At 39.4% G+C, this 27,179-nt stretch overlaps 1 long non-coding RNA gene across 3 annotated transcripts; it reads left to right on the top strand.

Annotated features, from left to right (window-relative positions):
- Positions 1-2,706: 2,706 nt before the first annotated feature.
- On the top strand, positions 2,707-23,373 carry LOC128849187 (uncharacterized). 3 transcript variants are annotated; one of them, XR_008449876.1, is made up of 4 exons: positions 2,707-2,919; positions 3,573-3,741; positions 9,121-9,383; positions 23,003-23,373. It is a non-coding gene; the product is annotated as an uncharacterized LOC128849187 (long non-coding RNA). The 3 variants fall into 3 exon arrangements; XR_008449137.1 differs by lacking the exon at positions 23,003-23,373 and adding an exon at positions 13,333-13,466; XR_008448559.1 differs by lacking the exon at positions 23,003-23,373 and adding an exon at positions 18,138-18,553 and having other exon boundaries at positions 2,709-2,919.
- Positions 23,374-27,179: the final 3,806 nt, after the last annotated feature.

Genomic DNA, 27,179 nt, shown 5'->3' with positions numbered 1-27,179 from the left:
AGGGCTTGAGAGAAGATTGCTGTGAGATACTGTGGCCAGAATCAGGCCTTTAGACTTCTTCATAATGCTTATACTTAAGCTTTGTATTTTCACATAGCACAAGACAGCCTTAACACCCTGGAGGCTCCTCAGAGAGAACTGGCCACGTGTTTAAAATGTATGGTAGCTTCCAAGTACATCAGCCATTTCTGTGAGTACCATCTTAAAGTGCTAAAATAGTGTTAAGGGATGGAGGAGGTGTCAGAAATAGTTAAGATTTACCCTGTCTGATCAATTCTCTGAGGAAGAAGTGCTGAAATTTATAAAGCAGGCCGGTTTAAATGAAAAAAAAAAATCTTTGCTGACAGCTAATTATAAGCATTAATTACTTATAAGGACAATTATTAACGTTAACCCATATAATTTTGTATCTACAGCACAGTTTCTGAATTTCAGCTGTCACATATCCTATGATTTAACTGAAAGTTCCTGTACACTGGCAAATTTATAAACATATTTAGGTTTAATAAAATCAGCATTGTGTCTTAGATGAAACATCTTCATCCATAATAATACGTTTAGCAGCTAGTGGCTGTATAAAATTAAGCAGTTTACATTGCTTAAGGGTATATATGCTACAATACTTTGCACATAGTACGATATAGTCCACTAGCGTATTCTTTATTGTAGAATGGTTTATTATCACTGCTTTATTCCTTGGGGAACTGAGTAGCCCAAAGTCCAAAAGAATTGATGTTACTGCAAAAAACAGTGTTCGCATTGTCGGACAAAGTCTGTATGTCACCCTCCAATAGCTATGTCATGTGTTCGCAAAGCCAAGACAAAGAAAAGCAACAGAAAAGCTTAATATTTGAGGCTTATGCCAGAAACTTTATTATTCAAACCCCAGTGAAAACTCAAGAGAAATATGTTTTATTAAAGGTTCACTTACTGTACTCAGTGAAGTTGTGAGATAAAACAGCAAAACACAGGACTGTCTCTGGTACGCTAAACAATAAATCCTCAGATTCTTTGTGCCAGAGAAGACAATCAGCACACAGAATCCTCTTAAAAAAACTTTCAATAATCTGAGGAGCTTTTCTATGTGTTTCAAAAGAATTTGTTTAGAACTCCTAGGAATGTAGTAGTAAGTGGAAATGGTATCAAAAGCACATACCATTTGATATCTGTTTACTTTTAATTTGAATTATTAAAACAAGAATTTAACCCAACTCTTTTGCCTCTCTCACAGGGATAGTAATTTGTACCTGCCTCACAAGCCTGTAGCATGAGAAAACCTTAATGGAGGATTGGATATGCAACATGGCCTTTTAATTAAAGACTCAGAGATCAAAGAGAGCTTCTTGGATTGCTCAGGTTTTACTAAGCTACACCAGGAAAAACAAGTTCCATATTTCTGCTTGTTTACAGCAACACTGTGACAGAGGTGTTTAATCAGGAAGGAGGTTTGGTGGCTAATAAAGATGGAGAAATGGTTAGAGAGTGGAAATGGCCTTGGCATGGCAAGGTTGTCTGGCCAGTTTTAGCACAGGCAATATTTGTTGCTTTACTTTTCTTAGAGTTATTCTTACCTTTTCTTTTTCTTTTAATTTCACATCTTGTTTCTCTGAGGTGTCTTAATTGTGAGAAACATGATGCTCACATTTCTTCTTTAATACATTTTGTCCAAGAACGTCCACGTGAGTGGGTATCATTACCTCTATTTTATTTATGTGGCATCTTAGCAAGAAGGAAAAGCGAATTGCTTGAAACTGTCATAACTCAGGATTTCAATAAAACGGAGGCCCATCTTCCCTGCTGGAAGCATCTTGGAAGACTCTTTTCTGAGCTCAGGAATATGAACGAGTCATTCCTGATGTTCCCTTTGGGCATGTTCAGTAAAAGGCAGTTGTTTTCCTTACTTCAGACCTGATCCAATTTTCACTGAAGTCCATGAAAAGTCTCCCGCTTCTTTGTAGTTACCAGAGCTGGGCCCAGCGCATTGCAAAAATACTGGAAACAAAGGTAAAATATTTGTGACCCAAGTCTGTAATCTTGCCTTCAGGCACAGAGTTTGTAAGCGCACCCATCATTTGCAGGAGTTCGATATGTGATATTTTTGTTCCTTGCTACCTAGTATAGAGGCACACAAGGCAGACAGAAGGCTCTGGCAGAATGACAGCTAGCTATACCATAACAGGTTTTCTTTACTTGGATGATACCACCATGCTGGCAGTTGATGTGAAAAAATAACTTCAAGCAACTGGCAATAACATTTTTACAGCTGTTACCACAGTTTCATATAGGCAAGTACCGTTGTTTGGAGTTGGGCTTTTGTTTACTCTGTAAAATCCGCAGGACTTTGAGACTTCCTAAGTGTCATGTTGTATCTTCAGTTCTGGTTTTACAAAGTCTGTAAAAATTAAAGCAGATAATTATTGAAAGAGTTTGGGTTACTAAGTAGAGATTATGGACTGTTATGCCTTGTAAAATGTGAATTATGTGCTATATCAAATTAATTTGGCGTTCTTCAAAAGCCACAGGAAAATGGAAATGAGCCTAGCAGAGCTCTTATTTTTTGCAATATAATATTTACATTGAATAGGTAGGAGTGTCAGAGGCTGGAAAAGGCTGATGCAAATTGGCTTTTGGTTTAAACAGGAGTGGTTCCAAGTTCCCTTTTGGTGTCACCAGAGCATTCTCATGATCTGTGTGCACAGACAATGCTACGCTTTAGTGACCACGATTTTAAGAAAGTACTTTATATGTGTCAAAAATGCTAATTCTTTACTGGGGACTAAACATTGTCTAAGTTCTTCCCACTCTCACCAACAACAGTAGTTAAAGGGCGAGCAAGGACTATAGCTTCCGAGTCTGTCCGTGTCTGACTTTACAGCCTCTGCCTCACAAGTCCACATGCTTTCCTGAGCAGTTTGAGAGGTAGGAGAGCTTCTTAGCTCTTCATGATATACAGCATCACCTTCTAAAACATGCAGAGCTTCAGTACATTTGCTTTGGGCAGCAGTCATCCAGACAAAAGGCTGGGAGCTGTCTCTGTCCACAGATCTTAAGCTACAAGTGAACTTTGCAGGATTCAGATGACTGACAGGTTGGCTGAGGGGAGACCTTATTGTTCTCTACAACTACCTGAGAGGAGGTTGTAGAGAGGAGGGTGCTGGCCTCTTCTCCCAAGTGACAGGGGCCAGGACAAGGGGGAATGGCCTCAAGCTGAGCCAGGGGAGGTTCAGACTGGACATCAGGAAAAAAATTTGACAGAAAGGATCATGGGGCACTGGCAGAAGCTGCCCAGGGAGGGGGTTGAGTCACTGTCCCTGGAGGTATTTAAAAGACAGGTAGATGAGGTGCTCAGGGATATAGTTTAGTGGCAGATAGGAATGGTTGGGTTTGATGATCCAAAAGTCTTTTCCAGCCTGGTGATTCTATGATTCTCCATACTTAAGCCTGGAGAACTGATTGCTCCTTCACTTATGACTGTCTTCGGTAACCCCCTGAGCCTCCAGTCTGCCTCTTCCATGAAAACTTAGATATGAAAACTCAGTTGAGTTAATAAATCTCTTTTTCTCCTCTTTCAGGTTAATGAATGCCTCAAAGTGAGGATTGCAGGGTGCTTTGCAATTCGCTTGACCTACAAGTTGGAACATGAAAGCACATGCTTGTCTTTGTCCCCACTGCAGGGTGCAGCTCTGCCACATTTAGAAGAACTGGTGTGTCGTAACTGCCGCAGTGTTGCGTTTTATGAAGGTACTTTAAAAATATTATTTGGTCTGCAGACTCTGGAATTGATGAGCTTTCCCATAAAATGCACTTTGCAAGCTTATTTTCTTTCAAGTGTGCTAAGTGCAATGCCACAGAGTGATCAAGTAAGAGCTTCTGGGGATTAAATATAAACTCCAGTGGATAGATGCCAATGTCCATCTACTACAGATGTGGCACAAAGGGACAGTTATTTCTATATACTTAGGTTCCTATTTCTGCCTTTTTTTTTCTGGCAGATTTACTTAATTATTTAATGTATTACCTGCCCACAGCTTTTAGTGATTAAGACCTTTCCACCCTACATCCAGTATTTACTCTATAGGTGTAGTTAGAACACCTATAGAACAATTGAACAATTGAATCTCCATTTTTGCTCAGAGAGGCAGTTAAATATTACCTGTAATTTGTATAGAATTCTCTAGTCTACCAGATGGAATACTGATTGCATTGACAGTCTGTTCTGAGGTGGGTATAATTTGTTGTGCTTTTGGTGAGGGGTATCAAATGAAGCCCCAAGAAATCCTGATCCAAATCTTTCTGGTCTACACTTCCATGCAGTGAGCTGGTTGTCCAGCTAGGTTAATCATCCAGCCATAACCCTAGATGTTAAAGGCAAATGCTTTCTTATAGTTGGGTTGAAATATACTGTTTGTGGAACAGATTTTTTATGTTATCTGGGAGTCAGGAAAAGATAGTTACGTTTCCAGTTGTTGGCAAAGTAGAAAAAATATATGATCCAAGTAAAATAAAACTAAAATTCTGTTTGTTCAGAGTTTATTTCCTTCTTCCTGTTATATATGAAAATAGAATATGTCAAAGCACACGTGGCAGGTCTATAAGAGGCATGTATACGTCTCATTGGTTTTAAGAGAAATTTAGATAAACTCCCAAACTTCTGAAAAACTAAATACGTTGGAGTTATTAAATGACATTTTGTAAGAGAGTTTCACAATGTGGAGTTTGTAGGCTTAGATGTTAGAACGTGATTCGTGAAACTACCACAAATAACATCACGGTCATTAGCAAAAAAAAAAATCCCAACTTCTCACTCACACACCTTTCTGCCTATGGAAGCAGGGAAATATTCTAAATGAGGGAAGATTAAAGTTGTATATTAACATATGCAAACTAACTACATTTGTTTGTTTGGTAATAAAATTTCAATCTACATTTCATAAGCTGGACCTTAGTTTTTTAATTTGGCATTTCTCTAATATGATGGCATTTGCTTACATCAGAATATCAGCTGTAGTTAGTGGCATTTTAAATACTTGTACCAGTTATTTCATTATAGATTAACTGACAAAATATAGTCTAAACTTTGAGGTAAATCAACATTTTTCTTTATACTTTGTCCTTGTTTCTTAATGAAAATGCTCTTTCCTCTGAATTGTAAGCCGTGCTGCTTACTTATAGTCAGCAAGAATCTTCCTCCCTCCAAATTAATCTTTTTTTCTGTTCCAAAAATCAAACGCTCCCATTTTATAGCAATTAAAATAGCTCTAATCTTTTTCCGTTGTCAGCAATCCAAATAATTAAAGACACTGCATAGTAAAACCTCATAAAATAACAAATATTTACATGCCACACAATGAAAACTGTGAAGCAAAAGTGATTAATGCTCTCTTTAAAGCCAGTTAAGCTTACTGGGTATTTGTCTTTATTCAAGTGGTAGAATCTAAGACTAATACCATTCTTTTTAGAATCCTGTTAGCGTCCACTTTCATGTCAGTCTATGCTCTCCATGAAAGTTCTTCACCCCAAGAGCTCTCCTGCACTGGGCATGGTCAGGAGCTGGACAGTAGACGACATATGCTGGTGCTGGTTGCACCTTTAGAAAACAAATAATCCTTTGAACTGTTTCTGCCCTTAGTAAGCATAGCATAATCAGAGATCATTAAAACCAGATAAATTGCCACTACCTTCCCTTAGTAGTTCCCTTGCGTCTGTATTTTCCACCAGCAGAATTTTCTTTTCTTCAAAGCTGAGATAATTTGGACAAACTATTGGGAACTTAGAGGAGATTAGAGTTATTTCTGAGGAAATTGTTTTGATAATCACCTCTCTAGCTCTCAAATATTTTTAGCCACAGAGAGACTTTGATTTATTTTTCTTCTCAAAGGGCTAAGTACGATCTAATTTGCACGGGTTTGCACAGATCACAAGGGAAGAAGAAAGAGAACAATTAAATTCTTGAGTCAGAAACTCCTCTCCTTCTAGATCAAATGCAGTTGGCTCCTCCTTACAGTATGCAGCAGGAACCACACTTGTATCCTTTTGATTAAATGAGGATGACAAGGGGAGGAGGTGAAAGAGCTACTTTTCACCCAATCCACAAGTCACTAAATGATTCTTCTATGATCACTTACTTATGCCATACAGGAAGAATTTACAGCCTTTTTTCATGAGATGTTATTAGTACCTCAAAACCTTCATATATCCCCGTATGATAATGTAGAAGCCGAAACAATGAAGCAGCTGTTGAGAAAGTTTGGGAAATGCCCATATTAGATCTTTAAATACTATTTCAGTAAATAAGATTAACTGTTATTTTTATTATCAGTCATATTTGTGATAGTAGTATCCAAAAAACTCTGTGAAAAATGCCTCCCTCTACCAGCTTTTATGACAATGCAAACCCCACATGTCATGCACTGGACTGATGCTCTGCTCTTCCAAGTGCTACCATCTGCCAATTATAACATGTAGAAGATGCGAGCTTCAGACTTGCTTTCTAAGAATTTGTTTACTGTCACAGTCATGGTATTTTGCTTCTTGTCTTAAAAATATGTAGGGAAATCAGAGAAACAGCAATATTGTTTTCAGCCTCTTTGCCTTTTCAAGTACAAGGTAATCTGTGTTTTATTTCAATTTATCTGCTTGTCTCAGACAAATGTCTTTTTATTTAATCCATTAAAGCAAAGAGGTTTGCAATATCCTTAGTAATTATGTGAGATCTGACTTCACCCATCAGTGGCACATCTTGCTTACACAAGACGCTTGTCTGTTTTATTTTGCCACTAAACTTTCACTTACTTGCTGTTATTTTCTTGCACAGGGCTTCTGTTTCACTAAATAGCCGTACCAAATCAGAGAAGCTGCATGTGATTCTGTTCAATTTAAATAAAAAAAGGAATGTACTTAATGTCATTAATTTACAGTAAGGAAATCTAAGCTAAGATTGGGCAATGATGGCTCCAATGTAAACACTGATGGTAGTAGTTTACTAGCAGCTCATTTCTGGATATAGTTAAGTAGTTCATCTGGGCCTCCAAGCCATTACACCATTGTGTAGGATGCACTGAGTGGAGATCAAACACAGTAGTAACTTTTCAAACCAGGATGGCACTATTTCTTGCTGTTTTTTTGGTGGTGTAAGGTTTCTTTGTGTTTTTGAGGCAAGTTTGCTTTTATTGATACCTTGTCTGCGGTGAATAGCAACAGTGCTTTTCTTACAAACTCAGTAATGTCTCAAAATGAGCAAAATTAATGGAACAAAGTATTTTTAATGTCATAGGACTAGTCTGTAGCTCAACTAAAAAAGTAAAAGTACCATAAATGTAAAGTGTTTTATTATTGCTCCTAGTAAGCTGAAATTGTAATTTTATTTTACATGCATGTGAAAAGCAAAATTGTGCACGTTCTTCTACTGTCTGTGAGATCACTTATGGTCTCTTTTCTCTGATCCATTTATTTTAGATATATTTCCTTTTTTCCTTCGGCTCCCTCCAGTGCTATATATACCCCGCAAACATCTAATTAAGACCAGTGCTCCTCATAGCTCTCTCTGTTTTAATGCTTTTCTCTTGGCACAACCAAGATCCAACATCTTCAAATACAGCGACAATCTTTCCGTTAGCTTCAGAAGGCCACAGGAGAGGCCCGTGAGCTTTAGGGTATCTCTTTTTTATTTTACTTTTTTTCTGGCCCAAACCTTTCATAGGATTTTCTCTCACTGTGAGGAAGTTGTGCTCAAAAGATACCATCATGTGTGGCAGGCTGGGTTAGAACGGACCTTAAAGATCATCCAGTTCCAACCCCCCTGCAACAGGCAGGGACACCTCCCACTAGATCAGGCTGCCCAAGGCCCCATCCAACCCGGCCTTGAACACCTCCAGGGATGGGGGCAGCCACAACTTCCCTGCGCAACCTGTGCCAGTGCCTCACCACTCTCATAGTGAATAAATTCTTCCTTATGTCTAGTCTAAATCTGCCCCTCTCCAGTTTATGCCTATTGCCCCTCGTTCTATCACTACAAGCCTTTGTAAACAGTCCCTCCCCAGCTTTCTTGTAGCCCCTTCAAGTACTGAAAGGTCGCTATAAAGTCTCCTCGGAGCCTTCTCTTCTTCAGGCTGAACAACCCCGACTCTCTCAGCCTGTCCTCATATGGAAGGCGCTTCAGCCCTCTGATCATCCCTCTAGCCCTCCTCTGGACCCATTCCAACAGCTCCATATCCTTCTTATGTTGAGGGTTGCAGAACGGGGGACAGTATTCCAGATGAGGTCTCGCAAGAGAGGAGTAGAGTGGCAGAATCACTTCCCTCCACCTGCTGGCCACGCTTCTTTTGATGCAGCCCAGGATACGGTTGGCCTTCTGGGCTGTGAGTGCACGTTGCCGGCTCATGTCAAGCTTCTCATTGACCAGCACCCGCAAGTCCTTCTCTGCAGGGCAGCTCTCAATCACATCATCAACCATCCTGTACTAAAACTGGTGATTGCCCTGCCCAAGGACTAGGACCTTGCACTTGGTCTTGTTGAACCTCATAAGATTCTCACCTCATTGGTGACATCAAGTCTTCACTGGAAGTGTGAAGGTAAGGCTCTGGAACCTGGCACTCCTGCTGGCTACTTTACAGGACCAAACAACCTACAGAATCACCCTGCAAAAATGTCAAAGGACAAAATTAGCCTTCAGTACACTTGTGAAAGACAAATCACGCCAACACACCTAGCACATGCACATGAATATGAAAGGACTATACTACCATCACCTGTCAGGGATAAGAGGTGCCTATGAAACCTTCTAATAGTTAGGGAGTAGCCTTTGAATTTGCTCTTGCTGCTACCAAAGCCTGCCTGGCTGGCTCATCTGGTTAAAGCACACCCCTTGTTCTCCTGTCAGCTTGTTTTCAGAGGCTGTGTTTTGGCAGAAGCCAGGAGATCCGTAGCACTCATGGTTGCATCAGACCTTAAGAAACACCTGAAACATTTAGATGACTGCGTGCCTCGGAAAAAAGGGGATGACTGGGCCTTGTCTTGTCATCTATAGAGAAGGTTTTAAATGATTATTCAATCTGGGCTTGATTTATTTGACAATCTAACTTGCTAACACTTTTCTCCTATGTTTTCTCTTCCTCATGACAGGGACAAACCGTGGGTTATATCCTGTCCTGCTATGTGTCAAAGAATTATGATGGGGAAGAAGGGAAGACATGCAAATGTAGTAATCGTCAGATTCCCTGTGTGTCAGACCTGGAGTATGATCGTCTCATTAGGAATCAGATAACCCTTAATGAGCAGACTACAGTGGTCTGTGTCTCATCTTCACAAACAAGGGTCCTAAAGAAGACAAGACAGAGCAGCTGTACGAAAGAAAGAACAAGAACATAAGTATGCCTTGTATTCAGGTGGGTTTTATCAGACATTAGATAGTTTTGTTGCAACACATCATTGAAAACTTTAAAGAATCTTACAATTTTCTATTTACCTGGACGCTAAAATACATTAAATTTGTCTCACCAGAAGTGTCTAGCTGGCAACAACTCCCAATATGTGTTTTGTAGGACATTTAATATTAATAAAAAAACTTAAAATGTAAAAGAAGTCCATAAATGCTAAAGTTTCCTACAAAAAGGGGCATTTCCAAACAAATTGTTTCTGAAAACTAAATATTACTTACTATATCTTTGAAGATGGAGTAAATCGTTATTCCCAGCTCAGAGGAGTTCCTCACATAATTATTTTTTCTGGAGCAGCTGAGGTAGTAACCCTGAATAATCCTTTGATATAGAGCAGGGACCTCAAACCTTGGCTAAAAGTCCCGGGGGGCTTTCTAGCTCTGTGGCACAGTACCGAGAAACCCTGCAGGGGGTGTGTGTGGCTACCGCGCCATCGCAGGCCCCAAGGATTAGTCATCACAACAATCTATTGCATCAGTTGAGCAGAAATTTGTGATTTGGCAGCAGTGTGACAGAATACCTTGTTTTGTTGAAACATTTTGGCTCCCAGGAATCAGCACTTTCTAACAAAAATGAATGAAAAAAATTCCCCACAGAAGCATACTGCTGGGAAAATTCATTTATCTTTTTAGCGCATTTTCCTTACAGTATACACTTATTGAGCAGCGATTTAATACAAGGCTCTACTCACATTCAGGTAGGCAAGTACTAAGGAAATACACAGCACAAACTATCTTTGTGTAAGTCTGTATTTAGAAGGGCTGGAAATACGTGTAAGTTAAAATTTGGAAGGTCAAAAAACCCAAAAGATAGGTAAATATGACAACATTTTAAAACAAGGAATGTTTTTTGTTTCAATGTCCCCTGGACATTTCATATTCTTACAACTACCAGAGAAATTCTCAATAAAGCAAACAGCGGAAGTGGTTGTAGAGACTCAACAGGCATTTTTATCATCTTGACACTGTGGGCATGACAGTAGACATCAGTGAATGTTATGTTTGAAATCTTCCGCTTGTCACTAGACATTGGTGGAGTTGTGCTGAAATAAAAATGTTAAGAGGATTTGAGTCTGCATAGATGCATCTTCAGTACCAACTAAGGCTTTAAAATGACTTCTTTCACTATGTCTTATTTCTCCGTTTCTTGAGAAACTGGTCACACAGCAAGTAGCATTTCTGATTTGAAAAAAAAATAGCACAGAAGTGGTCAAATTCTGGCCTTTGTAAATGTTTTGGGAAAACTTGCATATACTTCACATGAGCAGGATTTTTAGCCCAAGAAACAGAGGCTAAATATCATATTGCTCCTTTCCTGGAAGCCTGACCCAAAAACCTGCTTGGGAAATCAGTGGAAAAAAGGCTTGCTTGTTTCCTTCTTGTCTCACAGTGTGGTCCTGTAGTTGACCCCTGTGCACTGATGGCAGCAGCACAAGACTTTTGGAAGGTAGTATTCAGAAGGAATATAAGAAATCTATAAGGAGGTTGCACAGTGACTATAGCTATCTCCACTGTCCTTGCAACTATGACGTCTAGTTTTACCAATCAGAGGAGCTGTTTCTTTTAAGAAGAGAGAAATACACCCACAAAGAGGAATTAAGAAGTATAGAAGCTTCTGTCATCAAACTTACAGTGTAAAGAACCATTACTACCTGGTCTGGAAGAGAAAGATAATTCAGTTAAGTTCATAAGGACTCATTTAGGAAGAATGTTACTGGCTTAATTGGTCAGGCAAAATTTACCACCCACTTAATTATATAATTGCACAACCTTTGTTGCTTCAGCATTGTCTGGATTCCTTCGCCTCTTCAAATATTACATCATTTCTGTAGATGCATTTACAGATCATAAAGGTTCCTTATTGGAAACGAGGCATAATGTAGCTCCTGGCATGTTCTTGGTATTTTAAAACTATTACAGTCAATTATTTAACTTTTAATGCTATTACTGTGATCTGGTTACAAATGAATGACTTTGAGATTGCCACATCATGAGTATTTGGGCTACCAGGAGAGAGGACTGTTGTCCCAGCAGCCCCAACTCCTCTTTATCAGCAATTTAGGGTTTACAATGCATCAGGTCATTCTTATTCCACCTGCAAGCAGCAAGAAGCACACGCTAGTTGCCACAGAGTAGAAAAAGAACACGATTTCTTCTTTGGGACTTTGTAGGTTAGATGTAGTCATCTATATGCACTTAACCCCATTTCTCCTTTATCTGGGGCAAAAAAAGTGTGGAAGCATATCACACAGAAGCATGTTTCAGTCTAAAAAAAGAAAATATCTCTCATTTTCCAACATTCTGAGAAGTACTCTGTAAATCAGGGAAAGGTCTAAGATGAAACATGCACTGAAGTTAATTTTAAGCACTTGTATAATTTCCATATGTGGTCTGGAAACAGAATTTCTTCTAAGAGATTAATTCATAGGTGATTTATTCTATCAAAGCTCTCCATGCAAAGCACACATTGCATGTTTTGAAATACATTATCGTTGTAGCACTGTGAAGAGAGAGTTCTCCAGGTCTTGTTCACCTCTGTAGCAAGCTGTTATTAGGCAAGGAAAATGCAATCTTGTTTGTATCACACAGAATACCATTATAATTGGACTTGAATAACCTTTTCATAAACACCTGCAAAAAAACCTGTTTTGCTTGGCTCTTTTAGTTACTTTCTCCCAGTAGGAGACAGCACACACTAGTTATTGTTTGATTATTCTTTGTCTACTTCCTAATAAGGGTGAGGAACAAGTTCCGATTCCTGTGCTTGCTTTTTACATTTTTAGCAGTGGCCACAGCATTGGAACAGAGCACCTTTCAAATATTGTCTTGTCTTAACTACTGTAAAATTAAAGCTATTTCCGTCAGTTAGGAACAAGCTATTCCTGCAGAAAGAAATCTTTGCATGACACCCATCTGTGATCAACTACTCTGTCCACTGGGTGACACCAGCAGCCTATCTGACGTTGCTTAGCTGTGTGTAGTACCACAGAACACATGTTTGAAGGAGATTAAATCCTTTAGCACGCAGCTTCTTTTCCCTGGTAATATTAACAACATTTTCTTTCCCCTCTGGTGGTGATTGTGATACGAATTAAAAGGAAAAACAAAATGAAGAAAACCCCCGAAAACTCCTTCCAAACCTGCTACATGTAGTTTTACAAAGCTGAAGGAAACAAAGTGGGGAAAATACTCTGTAAAATACACAATGAACTGAGGGTGCATCGTAGAAAAAGATGAGGATGACATGCATAGTATGAATAACCTGTAGTTGATGAAAAGGATTGCTAATAGCTCCGAGGAACTCAGGTAGCTAATTAGAGGTGCAATTTGATTCCGTTCCATGGTACCTTTTTGCACTCCTGTATGGAAATTATTTATTAATTTTGAAAGAAAAATCAGGATAAGCAATTTTTTTTTTTGTGGGCAATGAACTGATTAATCCTTAGAACAGCTCATGAACTATTTTTGTTTTAAACATATTTTGAAGACATTCTATGATATACGTGCAGCATTCTGGTTTGGTTTGCTTTTCTTTTTTCGGTTTTTATTTTTCTTTACTTGTAATTCACTGCTCCAAAGATTGGCCACTGGTACAAGCGCAGTTTCAGTCTGTACCTAGATACAGAGAGATAGATGCAAAAAAGATGCATAAGGTGCAAAACCTGAAACCTAATTAACCTGTCAGCATGGTCTTAATTACTGCTTTTAAAAGCTTAATGGTAAAGGCAAGTTGGCCAGTTCTTTTCCTTGAACAAGTAACTAACCATTGTTTTAAGTGAAAACAGAATTTGTTTTTAGAGGGCAAGTGTTAATAGTCCTTTCTGTCAAAACTCCTTATGTCTCTCAGCTGACAAATAATCAGTCTAAAAGAACAGACATGAGCCTATTTCACCCTACAGCCTTTCAGGTGATACTGGGATCATCCTATAGAAGCAAAGCCTTCTTTGCTGCTCCCAGAGTGGTACCCAATCCATCCTCAAGCAGTTCCCGGTGGGACTCCTCCAGCTGTTACCATCCTCATCCAGATCACAGCATGTTATATTGTCATATAACATCACAGCATGTTATATTGTCATTTCCAGAGTGGCTTAAAGCAAAACAATAAATATTCAGAAGTTCTGGAACCTAAAATAGGCTATGGTTCTTTTCTGTTGAACAGCACGAAGTCTGCTGAAGAACTAGGGCTGACCTGATTACAGCTTGGAAGTAATAATCATTCAGAATGAAGTCACTACATTTAGCCTAGAATGCAACTCTCATTTTTTTGTAGTTCTGAAAAATCAATTGTGTGGCAGACATGACAAAATTCCAGGTCACACATGACTGTCTGTAATGTTCAAAGCTCATCACAGAGAGCTCTAGAAAATATTGTGCAATGCTCACTAATTGATAATCAGTCAGAACATTAAATTGACTGACAGTTAGTGTAGAGTAATGTACATGGGGGAAAAGAATCCTGTTTATTAGATGCAAAGATGGACACAATAGCTTTTAACACTGAAGTAAGACATCTAAGTTATGTTAGTTGACATATCCCTGAAGAAAAGCTTCTGGTCAGAGCTCTGCAAGGGTCACGATGCAAGTATAATGTTAGTTAAAGGGTAAATAAAACATTCTTGAGATTCTGGTACACAGCACGTGACTGGCTTCACTACATCTCAAAAAGGATATAATGGGGAATGACTGTTCATATAAGGAAGGACAAAATAGGGCAGCTTACAAAAGAGGCTGAGATGAGATATGTAAAAGCTTTATAAAGCAAAAATAGTGTGGCAAAGGAATAAGAAATAATTACTCATTGTTTCTTAAAACATGGGAATGATCAGGCACCAATGAAGAGATAAGCAACAGAATTAAAACAAAAGGAAGTCCTTTTTCTCACAACACATCATTAAATTGTGGAACTCTTTGCCACAGGATGTTGTGGAGGCCAAAAGCGCAAGTATGTTCAAAATGGAATTCGATACATTCCTGAAAGTTCGCTCCACTGGCAGCTATCAAACGTTATAGCCCAGACAAAGGTTTTGGTTGAGGAAATCCCTGAATTGTTAACTTCTTGTAGCTGCTTTGGGTCACAGAGAATAGGATTGTCTTATAAATCCCACTCCTCCTCCAGCCGCCAGCCACTCACAGGGAGAGGAAGCTGGACAGGTTAAATGAGCCTTTGGTATAACGCTGACAGTTGCTTTTACACCAGTAAGTGCAAGGTTGTTGCTTTAATTTGGGTAAAACGTTAGTAGAAGTATTGGGGAAGAAAATGCACAGAGTTCATGACAAGAAGGTTCTTTGCCTCTGAAATCATCCCTGGCTACACATGTAAATGATTTTGTATATATTTTAATTTTTAAATCTTCAATAAAGCCAAATTAATGTTCCCAGGAAGGGAAGGTATCTCTCAAGCTGCGTAAAAGTAGGATAAAAAAATTTACTTAATTTTACATGCGTTCTTCTTGAGGCAGATAACTGATTTCCTCTGGTCCTTGGGAATTTCCTCAGATGATGAGGGAAAAAAACCTTCAAAATGAAATGCAATTGTCCTTTGTGGCTAATGAATCAAAAGACTATGCTTAGTGTACTTAGAAGGACAGAGTCCATCCTTAATTTCCAACTAAAATAACTATTGTTCAGCTAAATAAATACAAGTGAGTTTCACAGATGGAATTCATGGCTTCAAAGAATTAAGTTTAAGTTTTAATGAATGTATTGGGCAAGAAGGAAATGTTGTACGATATCAAACATTTGCTTTTAGACAGCTTTCTATATAGTCTTTTATATGCCTCGAGGAAATGGGTTTACAGAAGCATTACAATAACGCAATTGCTCCCAGGGGCAGTTGCTTCTCTCTGATCATGGCATGTACTTCCTGCCATATGGACAATCCCCCTTCTGCCCCTGACCTTCATCTAAAGATCTTCAGCCAGGATTTAATTCCTGTGCCTTCAGAATGTTAGGGAAATGTGTGTTTGAGGAGCAGGAGGCAGAAGGGAACCGAAGTTTCCATTTTTTTTTCTTTTCGCAAGAAGTGGCTTTTCAAAAGCCTTTTTTGTGCAGAGTTAAAAAAAAAAACACCACACCAAACACGAAGCATACCTGCTGTTTCCTTTCTCATAGTTTTTCATCCTCTTTTTAACAAAGTAGATGCCTTTTCTGTGTAGTTTACTAATCTGTAATAATACAGTAAGAAATTACTAGGATAACAAACGTGAACCTAACAATAACAAAGCATAGCGTATACAGACACACACACAAACACACATGGCTGTTCCAGTTTAAGAATGAACTTAAGCCAATATACTTTCTTTCATCCATTAGTGCTGTAGTACATGGAATGATGGTTAAATAGTGTAAGAGCTAGCTGAGGGTAGCTGGCATCCAATGATTACATTTCTAGATTCATAATTATCTCTGGGTATGACTACCTGAGCCCTAACAGCACATTTCTTAAAATGCTGCATTTTCCAATTTCTGGAGCGTGTCGGGCTGACACTGTGGTGCAATGGAGAGGAATCATAGAATCATCAAATCACCAGGTTGGAAAAGACCTCTTGGATCATCAAGTCCAACCATTCCCATCTGCCACTAAACCATGTCCCTGAGCACCTGATCTACCCATCTTTTAAATACCTCCAGGGATGGTGACTCGACTACCTCCTTGGGCAGCAACTTGAGGTCAAAACCAGATCCATGGGTCTGGAAATGTGCTCCTGCACATGAAGAATGCAATGTGAGCTGTGAAAGCTACGTACTTTCACTCAGCTTTCACTAGCAGTGTGGTCATGTAGTCACAGATGGAAGGCGGCAGCTTTAGGTTTCAATCCATTAGCTCACAGCTGCATTTGCCTTTAGTGGTGAAATTCATACACACCTATAAACAGATACCTGTGGAGAAATCAGCCATCCAAGTATAGATGCAAAGCTTAGGATGAAGAGCAGGAGAACCTGTGTTTTTTCCCTCCAAGATGTGAATATGTACAAGACTCCTAGGAAAGGTCAGGTGAAACCACGGTCTGACGTTAGCCTATCCCAAACTTCCCCAGCCAGTGTTCTAGCGTGCAGGTTTGAGATTGGAAATGTAACAAAGGTTACATTGGATTTGTTATTCCTAGATGATTACAGGTGGAAATATTAAGATGGTGTAGTGATAAGGGGCAGTATACATTTGTAACTGGTCGTACAAGTCAAGCTAAACTAACCATGTGAGAAACTTCACAGACGAGGTGTTCATGATTCCTCCCCCTTGAAAAAATAGGGTACTGCCCTGAAAAATGTGAGGGAAAATCACGCTGATCCATTTCATTCCAGGAGGTCTCAAGATCAAAAACTTTTTGAAGGATGGCTGGGTTCTGTAATAGCATTTGTCTTGCCAGCTTCTTAGCCCACTTATTACCATACAGGCTGAATGCTTTGAGCTGATTCTGCAACTTTTATCAACAGCATGGAAGGAATTTGTGCCATTCAGTGAGTTTGGACTTCTCTGGATTCAAGAGTTGAATGAGAGTCTTCTGAGATCATTCAAAATTATTTCAGCTGTTTTCTGCTGCAGATAACCAAGTATTTTTAGTTGTTTTTCTCTAGTAAAAATAGTGTTTATGGAACAAGCCGAGCATGTGGAATCCTCTATTTATACACACAACTTAACAAAACACCCAGCAACTTTCTACAGTTTTTCGGTTTTGGAAAAGCTATTCTGGAAAAGTCATAGTCAGGAATTCACAGGATAATTAGTCTCTGTGCTTCTTCTACTCTTAACTTCCCTGACTAAGAACACTGGTTTGCTCATTGTGTGGTGATGAGGTACTTGTTTGCTTATTAACAATTAAATTATTCATTATCTTATTACAAATTATTCAGCCAAGCAGCCATCAAACAATAACAAACTTTTGTTACTGTCATCCTACTGAACAGCCAACTTTTGTTTTCAGTTTGGCCTTTTGTCAGGCAGATCTTCTGCAGTGACAGTTCTTCATTTCCTTCATAGTCTAGAAACAACCTCAAGAGGTCATCTAACCTTGACATTTTCACCGGTACAAACTCAACTATGTCAGTGCTCTTACGAAGATGAGAGACAGTACAGTCCTGACAGAGCTGTAGACATCTACGAAACAGACTTTTAGACTTGAATCAGTTTTCTGAAGTCCTTCACAGCCTCCAAAGAGAAACAGGCACTTCAACAGTGCAATTCGTCTCCTTCCAGTGTATAATGAAAGTGGGTCAGATGAATCACTTGCTGGAAATGCCTGTTTCTCTCCCGTGGGATTCAGCCGTAGGTGAGGTGAATTCCACTCTTGCTGCTTAACCTGTTCATAAAGACTCAATGATAGACAGGCCACAATATCCTTACAAAACTATATCTGAATGCTTTCTACTTGTATTGCTTGATAGCTTTTCCTATTTAATTCTTTTTTCCTGTGGTTAAAGCCCAGTATTTCTTGCTCTGTTTATCATAGACATGGAATACAGACTGTTCTCTTCTTTTCTGCAGCAGGTCATATTTTTATGTCCCTTCTGTCTCCCATAACTATACTCCCACCCTCAGTTTTCATGTCTGTATACTAACCAAGCACATGCTATGCAACTTTTCTTTATAAGTCATATGCTTTGGAGGTCTGGTGATTCCTCTTGCTTTACTGCAGATTCGTGCTAGTTGATACACATTTGGCCACTCCAGCACTGCTGAGTTTACGTTATGTTTTGTATTTCACAGGTTAGATTCCTATTTGCACACCCCACAACAATTAAAAGTTGTTTGTCATCAGCAGCACAGATAATCTCTAACATGAAAAGGACAACTCAGCTGTCTTCTTTGTAAATTACCAGCGCAAGAAGGGTGGTACTACAAACCCCAAACGGATAACAAAGCTTTCATTATATGTATTTAAACTCTGGTTATTAAATTTAAATGAACTTTAGCATGATCAAATCTTGATTTACTTGAACTCTTCGGACTGCATGTGCACATAAACACATGAATTTGTCAAGCTGTTTCTCTAAGGGGCGGTTCGTACCACAGAATTGTTTCAATAATATGCATATGAGCATGTGAAGTTGGCTAGTCTGCATGAAATATTCCTAGACAGAAGGAAGAAGGGAATTAACCTCAAGAATCACTGTCTCAGTCAAAAAAAGCAGGGCAAAGAGAACTTGTGATAACTTGAAGACAGCCCCATTTTACTCCTTCAGTCAGCTGGAAAAATGCAAAAGGGCACATAAGGGGAAAAGTATGGGCTGAACTCCCCAAACCCCTACTGTGCATTGCTTAATGTCTGTGTTTAATATCTAAAAGTTCCCTTTCTCCCAAAGGTTAAAAGGAATCAGGACAGAGATATACATGCTTATAAAACCAACCTACTGTTGCCAATAATAAAACATTTTTTATTATGATTTTTTTTTAATGTTCTGACATATTACTACTCTGAAGTTCAGAATTTTATTAGTATTGAAGTTCATCTTTGACCTTTCACCTTTTTATGGGGAAGAATTAGTCAGGAAGAAAAAACATTCCTCTTTGCCCTGGCTTGCTTATTATGACTCCCTCAAGAATTTCAGTCTGAGGCCATTTGCCAGAATTACGTTTAGCTCTGAGAGGAGAAAGAACCTCCCCCCACTCCAAAATGCCTCCATCCAGATTTATCTCTTGGCTTTCAGTAAAGATGTGAGTTTTAAAACACTCTGGATTAAGTTTAACCCAAGCAGGGGTAAAAGAGCTTTGCTATGCCAGTTTACGCCTACTAAGAAAAGTTGACCTTGAGAGCTGTTTGCTATTGTGCCTTCTTCTTCTATAAATTCTTGGTGTTTTAGGAGTGATCCAAGCAGACAGGTTCTTATTCATACCATAAAATGCCAGCCCAGTAAAGTCATAAGCTAAAGCCGCCATACTAAGAGTGACAGAAATTTAAAAAACACTGGAAAACTTTGACTGGTAACATTGACATATTTTGCAAGCAAAGCAAAGCTTCAAGCATACTTGAATTTTATGCTTGAAGGCACAAATTGATTGCTTGCGGTGTAAGGAATAATGAAATTCCTCCATGTCATAACATTACAGAATCCACCAGGTGAATTCTAATGGAAAGGGCTACATTCCTGTAACTGCGATTGTGATTGCCAGAGGCAGCCTCCTCATTTATTATATATTCACTTAGAAAAGTTTCAATGCCTTGTGTATTAATGCATCAGATCATCTCTGGAATAGGTTTATCTACCCCTTCTATAAGCCCCTTCCTCTTGTAAAATTACAGAACACATATTTATCAGAGAACAGCAGCGCTATTTTCAAAGCGCGCTGTAGGCAACCTTGCAGTGGCAAAAGTTTCCTTCCCTATCTGCTTGTTCTGGTTCTCATCCTCAGCCACAGTGAAACGGAGTCAGAGCCCTAAACAAAATAACAAAACTGATGTGCACCCAATCACATTTTGGCAGTTGGACAAATGCCAGTGGTTAAACAAAGCCGATATGAGGACAGTGTTTTGTGTTGCTTCCTCATCTGTGTGGTGGCGAAAGGCACTTCAGTCGGACAACACAACATGTAAGGGCTTGCAGGAGCAAGAGGGAGCTAATTAGGAGTATCTGTATGGGGAACCCAAAGGCTAGAACAGACCAGGGAGTGGTGACCAAACCACAGCACAAATTCCTGGCATATGGAGCAGAGGCAGTAAGCAGACCTGTGGGCGGCTGGACGTTTCTTCTCTTGTTGCTCCCATCACAGGCAAGGAAAGAACATGCAGAACTGAGGGAGAATGAATACAGAGATAAAGAGAAGTATGAGAGACTGGATGTCAGATCAGAAGGAACTAAGAAGCAGGGAAAGAAACAAATATACAAGTCAAATATGAGGAAGAAACTGAAAAGAAAATAGGAAAACGAAGGGAGAGTCAGGAAAATTGGAACAAATCGCAGAATCATAGAATGGTTTGCGTTGGAAGGGACCTTAAAGACCATCCAGTTCCAACTCCCCTGCCATGGACAGGGACACCTTCCACTGGAGTAGGTGACATCAAAGCCTCATCCAACCTGGCCTAGAACACCTCTGGGAATGGCACAGCCATGACTTCTCTGGGCAACCTGTTCCAGTGCCTCACCACCCTCACAGCAAAAAAATGTCTTCCTAATAGCTCATCTAAATCTCCCCTCTTTCAGCTTAAAACCATTAAGAGAGTTTGCTCCAAGGGGGAAACACACAGACATAAAAGGGTACATATAAGCTAGAGAGTGGGAGTAGCTGAGGCCAAATGTCACAGTCATTTCCACCTGCTGACATAACACTCAAAAATGATCCAAGTAGAGTTTACAGGATTCTCATTGTTATCATGCTCACACTGCCTACAACACTGGATTTAAGCGAGGGAAAAGAGAGATGAGGACCTGTGTCATACTGCACCATGTATTAAACTGTTCATCACTTCCGGTTCTGCACAATCTCACACTCAGGTAAACAGAGCTCTTCATCATAATGAGATGAGCTACTTGATGGAAAGAAAAACGTTTCAGAGTTGAGTTATACAGTGCTATCCTAATAACTTTCACCTATAAAACTGACAAATGTGTGATATAAAATGTTTCTTTTCCTCTCTTGATTACCCACAAGTAAAAGCAGTGTTCTATGTCATGTTCATTACTGGTTATATTACAGATGAATACATATTGGTGTGAGCATCTGATGAAGACAATTCAGTGGTCCTTTGGATTTCCTGCTAGCGAATACATCCATTGTTACTTGAATACGCATTACCCTGAAGTATTCAAAGAGTCTTGCGCTTGGAGTCCTGCATGCTGAGAGCTTCCATGAAATAAGCCAGATGTTTCCAATTGTGTAACACTGGGAACATCCCACAACACAAGCAGCTCTGGATAGTACATCAGCTTAAATGATTCTTATAGCTTTAAATTCAATGAAGCCAATTTTCCCTTAAACAAAGGCTCCTTTACACTGCCAGAACAATGACACAGGCCTTCATGTCAGAGAGAATTTGGCCCAGCTATGTCGCTGTTTCTTTACTGACCAAGAAAAGGCTGATACTCTCACCTTTGTTCTTTTTATAGCTGATATTTCAACAGGCTTTTCTTCAAGCCCTAATTCTGAGATCATCCATATGTTATTCTGTGTGGAACAGTCTTTGCAACATCTTGAAAAAGTACTTATTTTTTTCTTGAACTTGCTCTGGTAATTTTGAGTCTGGGGACATCAAAACCAAAAGGGCCAACCCAACAAACTGATCCAAATCCAATAGAAATACTCTAAAAATCCAGAAGGTCGCCTCCATTCAGTTGTTGAGATCTTATGACAACATGCATCATTAATCTGACTTGTTTAAGAATGCTAAGTTTTAGCACAAATCAGCATTTTTAAGTCATCTGTTTTGTTGAAGATGCGATGATAACATACTTACCTACCAACACCAGCTTTGGGAAACGTGCAAATGATTGAGACATCATGAATTATACTTCAAAAGCAAGGGTGAATCGGTGGAAGCAGAGTTGGGAAGCATTTCTGGATCTTTCTGAACAGCTCTGAATTAGCTTTAGTCTCTTGGTGTCCCTTTCCAGAGAGAGAAAATTGCTGAAGTTTCATGTTTTGCCCACATTTTGAACCTTCATGGGTTTGAACAGCAGGCCTAGATACTTCCTGTAGGCTTACAATAACATGTCAAATGACCTTGGTCACCTTTCTTCTCTAGAAAACTGTTTCCAGTTAGGTATTATACTAGATATTTATACTGCAAAGTTCATTGCTACTTACAAAAGTTTAGAAGTAGGATACCCTACTTCTACTCCTTCTTAGTAAAAAACAAATCAAAACAAAAAAAGAAATCAAGGAAAAGGTGGCCTACAAGAAAGCTGGGGAGGGACTGTTTACAATGGCTTATAGTGATAAGGCTAGGGGCAGTGAGTATAAATTGGAGAGGGGCAGATTTAGACTAGACATAAGGAAGAATTTCTCCACTATGAGAGTGGTGAGGCACTGGCACAGGTTGCCCAGAGCTGTGGATGCCCCATCCCTGGAGGTGTTCAAGGCCAGGTTGGATGGAGCCTTGGGCAGCCTGAGCTAGTGGAAGGTGTCCCTGCCCATGGCAGGGGGGTTGGAATTGGATGGTCTTTAAGGTCCCTTCTAACCCCAGCTATTCTATGGTTCTATGAAAAAATATTTTGTTTAATATATGCAAAAGAAAAAAACAAAGGAACAGCTGTTTTTTCCTATATGTAACATATTTGTCTCTGTTCATCTTCAAACACGTCACATTATGCTATACCTAAACTGAAATATTATCTGTATGGATGGTGGTGGGGTTTGGTAGTCTATGAAACAGGATGCAGAATGTTGTTTTTTACACTCCACTGTGCTGTGTATTGAAATGTTGAAGGCGCTAGAAAAATATGAGTTTTATTTTTTAGTTTCTTAAATGAAATGTTTTATATAACAAAGCCATGAAAGGTGAAAGCTGTAAGCTATAACAAAACTGTTAGGTCAGGCTACCTAACAACCTTCTTTGTTTGTAACAACCTACCATCTTCGTTTAGAATGTGAGGTTGCTCTTGACAATTCTGCATTTTATTTTTTCTCCTCTTTGGCAGATGTACCCTCAAGGAAAGCTACTCTTTGCCAACGATATTTTCAATGGGTGCAGCAAGTCAACTAAAGACCTTAAAAAACAAATAGCAAAGAAAAGGAGTGATTACCTCATGCGTTACCGTGTTCCAAGTGATTTCAAGTTCAGGTATTTTACTTTCCACCATCCTGGTTTTTAATCACTTCGTTCTGAGAACTTTGGCTTCTTTGTTCAGTTTCTTAAGCATAAAGCACCGTGACTCAGAGTAGCAAGTACAGCCGTCTCAATATCAAAGGATTTGCACTTTTTTGGTGTGCATACAAGTTCTCCATCTTGTCTGTTCCTTCCTGTCCCACTCAGCAGTCAGCACTGTCTAACCTAACTGCGGAGCTGCAGTTTTTGAGCCAATCCTGCCAGTTACTGGCAATGAGGACATAAGAAAACAGAGGTGAAGGTTCTGGGCACATGCCCCATTTTTGTGCATTTCTGACTAAGCTTCTCTATTTTATATTATCCCTATTATATTTACATTTTGGCACTAACCATAAAAAAATAATTACGATTAAAGGACCAATTACTTTTGTCGTGTGTCTTCTGGCAAGTAGCTTCTTCATTTAATTAACAGGAAATTTAATTTAATTGCAGGAAAGCTTTAGATACATAACCTGGAGAAAGAGCAGCAGATGGTGAAAGACTTCACAGCTGCACACTGAGCATACAGCGCACGGAAGGAGCCGTCCCAGGAGCTAAACCACATGCTGCAGCAGTTAGCTCTTGTAGCAGTTTCCCAAGCAGAAACAAAGACAGGTAGAAAGGGGACCTAATTGCAACATTTGCAATGTATTTATTACATAGCTTGTGGGAACCATATCATTATTTGTAATTTAGTGGTGCTGCAAATCATTAATCAAACCAGAACTGCAGAGTGCCTGGTATGAAGGCAAAGGCCACTACATTCCACTACTGATTTAACGAATACACCTTACAGGGTGTGATGATGATATAGTAAACTACTGTTAATAGGCTGAGAAGCAGCTGACATCAGTGATAGCAAAGAAGAATGCAGGATATAGCCCCAAATGAAAAGTGCAGTCTTTTGCTGAGCTGCAATTAGCTGGCTTGGACAGGTCATGGAATGTCTGTTCCTTTCCTGTATTTCTTCTTAGGTAATAAAACAACCTATTTAATTTATATTGAAAAATAGCAGAAACCAGCACATTTTATAGTTGTAGTCCATTCCTCTCTGAAGGAAAGCTTGTCACTTCATGTGTACACAAAACAATTACTCAAGTAGTTGAGAAGTCAGGGATTAAATATGTCAGGTAATTAACGGTAGCATTTTCAAACACATTAATTACTGGCATACCGTGCTTTCTCTCCAAGCCAGTGGCAAGCTTTCTTGATTGCAGTCAGGACAGATGAGCTTTAGGTTGAGTATTTTTGCAAATGCTTCTCTGCACTGGCCTGTAGAATTCTCTGTACTCGTTGTTCTCTACACTAGAATGTCCCTAAATATTTCCCACTGTGGAATCATCCCTAAATGCAACTTTAGAAGCAGATGTATGCAGTCTCACAGATGGGCACTTGCTTAACCTTAATCTAAGTATAACCAATGTCCCACATGTTCAGAGCCAGCATGGTTATTCTACACCTGTGCTTCTGCTCCTTGCTACCACAGCACCGTGACAAGATATCCTTAAAAGCTACCACTAGGACATTCCACAGGGTTCTTTCTTGCACAGGCTGTGAGTACATAAGCACATGCAGCTCGGGGCACAGAACCAGTCTCAGGGAAGAAGAGAGTAATGAGTGTTTGAGAGAAAACCAAGACTAGGTGACATCACTGTTTCCATATACATTACTGTAATTATATAGGTGGTGCTAAAGATGTGATTAATTTGTCCTTAAGTAAGTGTCTAATTACCGATGAAACAGTAAGTTTTCCAAGAGTGGATGCTCCTGGTATTTTCCCTCTTGCAAGCTGATCTCCCAACCTTGAAAACTGCCAAATACTCAACCCACAGGTGCCTCTGCCTGTTCTATTCACTTTCTTTATTTCAATACCTTGGGTCCACTGTAATGGACCTTTGAACACTTTCCTCCTGTCATGGGACAGATACTATTGAGAGTACAGCTGCAGCTCAAGGAAGATCCTGTGCTGCTAAGAAGGGATTCGTATCAGTGGAATGTTGAAAACCTTGCTTTTCACTGAGAGGATGAAAGAAGCGCTATCATTTCTCCGTCTGTTCCTGGTGTGACTTCTTGGGAGATGACATTTTCTAGTTTGTAAATCAGCTGGTTTTCTAATGGAAGTAAGGAAACAGGTCCTACCCTGCATTCATTTATTCCTCTTCATCTACTTGGAAGATGAGTTAACCTTGGAGACAGCATGGAGAACCGACTGACTTAAGTCGAAGGCCACAATCCTAGAAAAAAAGCGCCTTTAAATTCCTCTTCCAAATCTCTCCTCAAAATTTGTTTCACTCAGGAAGACCACAGATTTCTTGGCGAATGTCAGCAGGAGCATCCATCTATGAGACTTACAGGCTTCATCTGTCAGTACATTTTTTTGTGTCTTTTCCATTTGTTTATAGCATGGGTATCCCACTCTAGGTTTCTTCTTCATTATCTTATTACAGTGTGGACTATATTGCAAAATAACCCTAGGGAAGCTTAATACGGTAAAACTGATTATATTTTGGGATCAATGGAGTAATATAATAGAAATCTGAATGAATGAATGACTTTTTCAGACTGGTCTGGCTCCATCTCAGCCAGACCCACAACACTAGACCAGGCTACCTCGCACAGTGCAAGTATTTCCAATATGAAGCAGCACAGGAGAAAGATGAGAAGAACAGATTTTAATGAGAGAAAGGAGAAATACAGCAGATACAAAAAAGTACACAATATAACACAAGTGTCTAATAAATCAGCAGAGAACTCCAGAAACAGGAAGAAAGTTTCAGATGAAGAAAGAGGCTTGCTCAAAAAGATACAATCTTAAGTCTTCATAGATATATGTACATTCTTGGCAGTATAGGAAACGTACAGTTCTTACATAGAAAATATTGACTGTCTGAAGTGGTAGTATCAATTCCTGAAGAATATTTGCACATGGTACATTATGAAGAATACGTACAGGTGATTTAGCATTCAAAAAAACTCCAAGGTAAGGAAAACATTACGGACCCTTCTTGGTAGACGGGCTTTTCCTTCTAACAGCAGCAATTGGATCTGTTCAGTATTCTATATCAAAACAAACAAACCTGGAAATAGCTAAGAATAAGCAAGAGCTTTTGTGCTGTATGACAAATAATGCACTGATTAGGCAGCAAGATTCAAACATAAGTATAAATATTCCTGTCTCACCAAGCTTCTCCTTGCCTATCAAGATCAAATTTTTTCCCTTCTTCCCCTCTAAGCTTTCCATCCTGGGGATATGAATTAGGTGAGAGTGAGTCATACCTAAGTGAGAAGAGCAGTCAGCAGCTGTTAACCTTAAAAGCAATACGGGGAGAGTTTAAAGAAAGAGGTGTGCATCAGCCAGAGCTTATAACATCAGCAGAACGCAGCCTTTGTTCTGATAATAAAGTCTAAGCATTATGAGGGAGCCACAAAGACTCAGATAAAAGGAGCCCATCTATACTGTTGTCACTGTTTTGGAGCATACAGAGAAATCCTGTTTCTTAAGAGTCACATAGCTAGACAAGTAGAAGACATGTCCTGCAGAGCACCTCAGCCCAGTTCCTAGGTTAAAGATCTACCTGCTACCACTCTGCCCCACTGACACATTGCTCTCTTCCTAAAGTCCCACTACCCAGCCATTTTTACATGATGCTAGAAGGGATTTTGGTAATAGTTGCCACATGGTTGCAGAGGATACAGGTCTCTGAAGGATGATGAGAATGTGCACATGGAAGCCTGTGACGCACAGAAAAACATTCTTTTTTAAGTCATCGCTTATTTAGACAAGAGGAACCGCTGTTCATTACTAAAGTGCTTGTACTAAGGAGCCAGGAAAATTACTGCAGAAACTAACTGTTGCCAGGATTGCTTAAAATTAATTTCATCTTCAGGATGAAAGAGGAATTATAAATAAACTTCTGCATAAAAGATCAGACAAAGTGCTGATACAGCATTTACGTACTGCTGTAAAAGCATTCCCTTCTCCATTCAGTCATTGCTAACTGAAGGATGGA

Source organism: Cuculus canorus, chromosome 1 (assembly GCF_017976375.1).
Source record: "Cuculus canorus isolate bCucCan1 chromosome 1, bCucCan1.pri, whole genome shotgun sequence".
NCBI classification, from domain to species: Eukaryota; Metazoa; Chordata; class Aves; order Cuculiformes; family Cuculidae; genus Cuculus; species Cuculus canorus.
The sequence above is the reverse complement of the archived record's forward strand: the minus strand, read 5'-3'. Positions and strand labels throughout refer to the sequence as shown.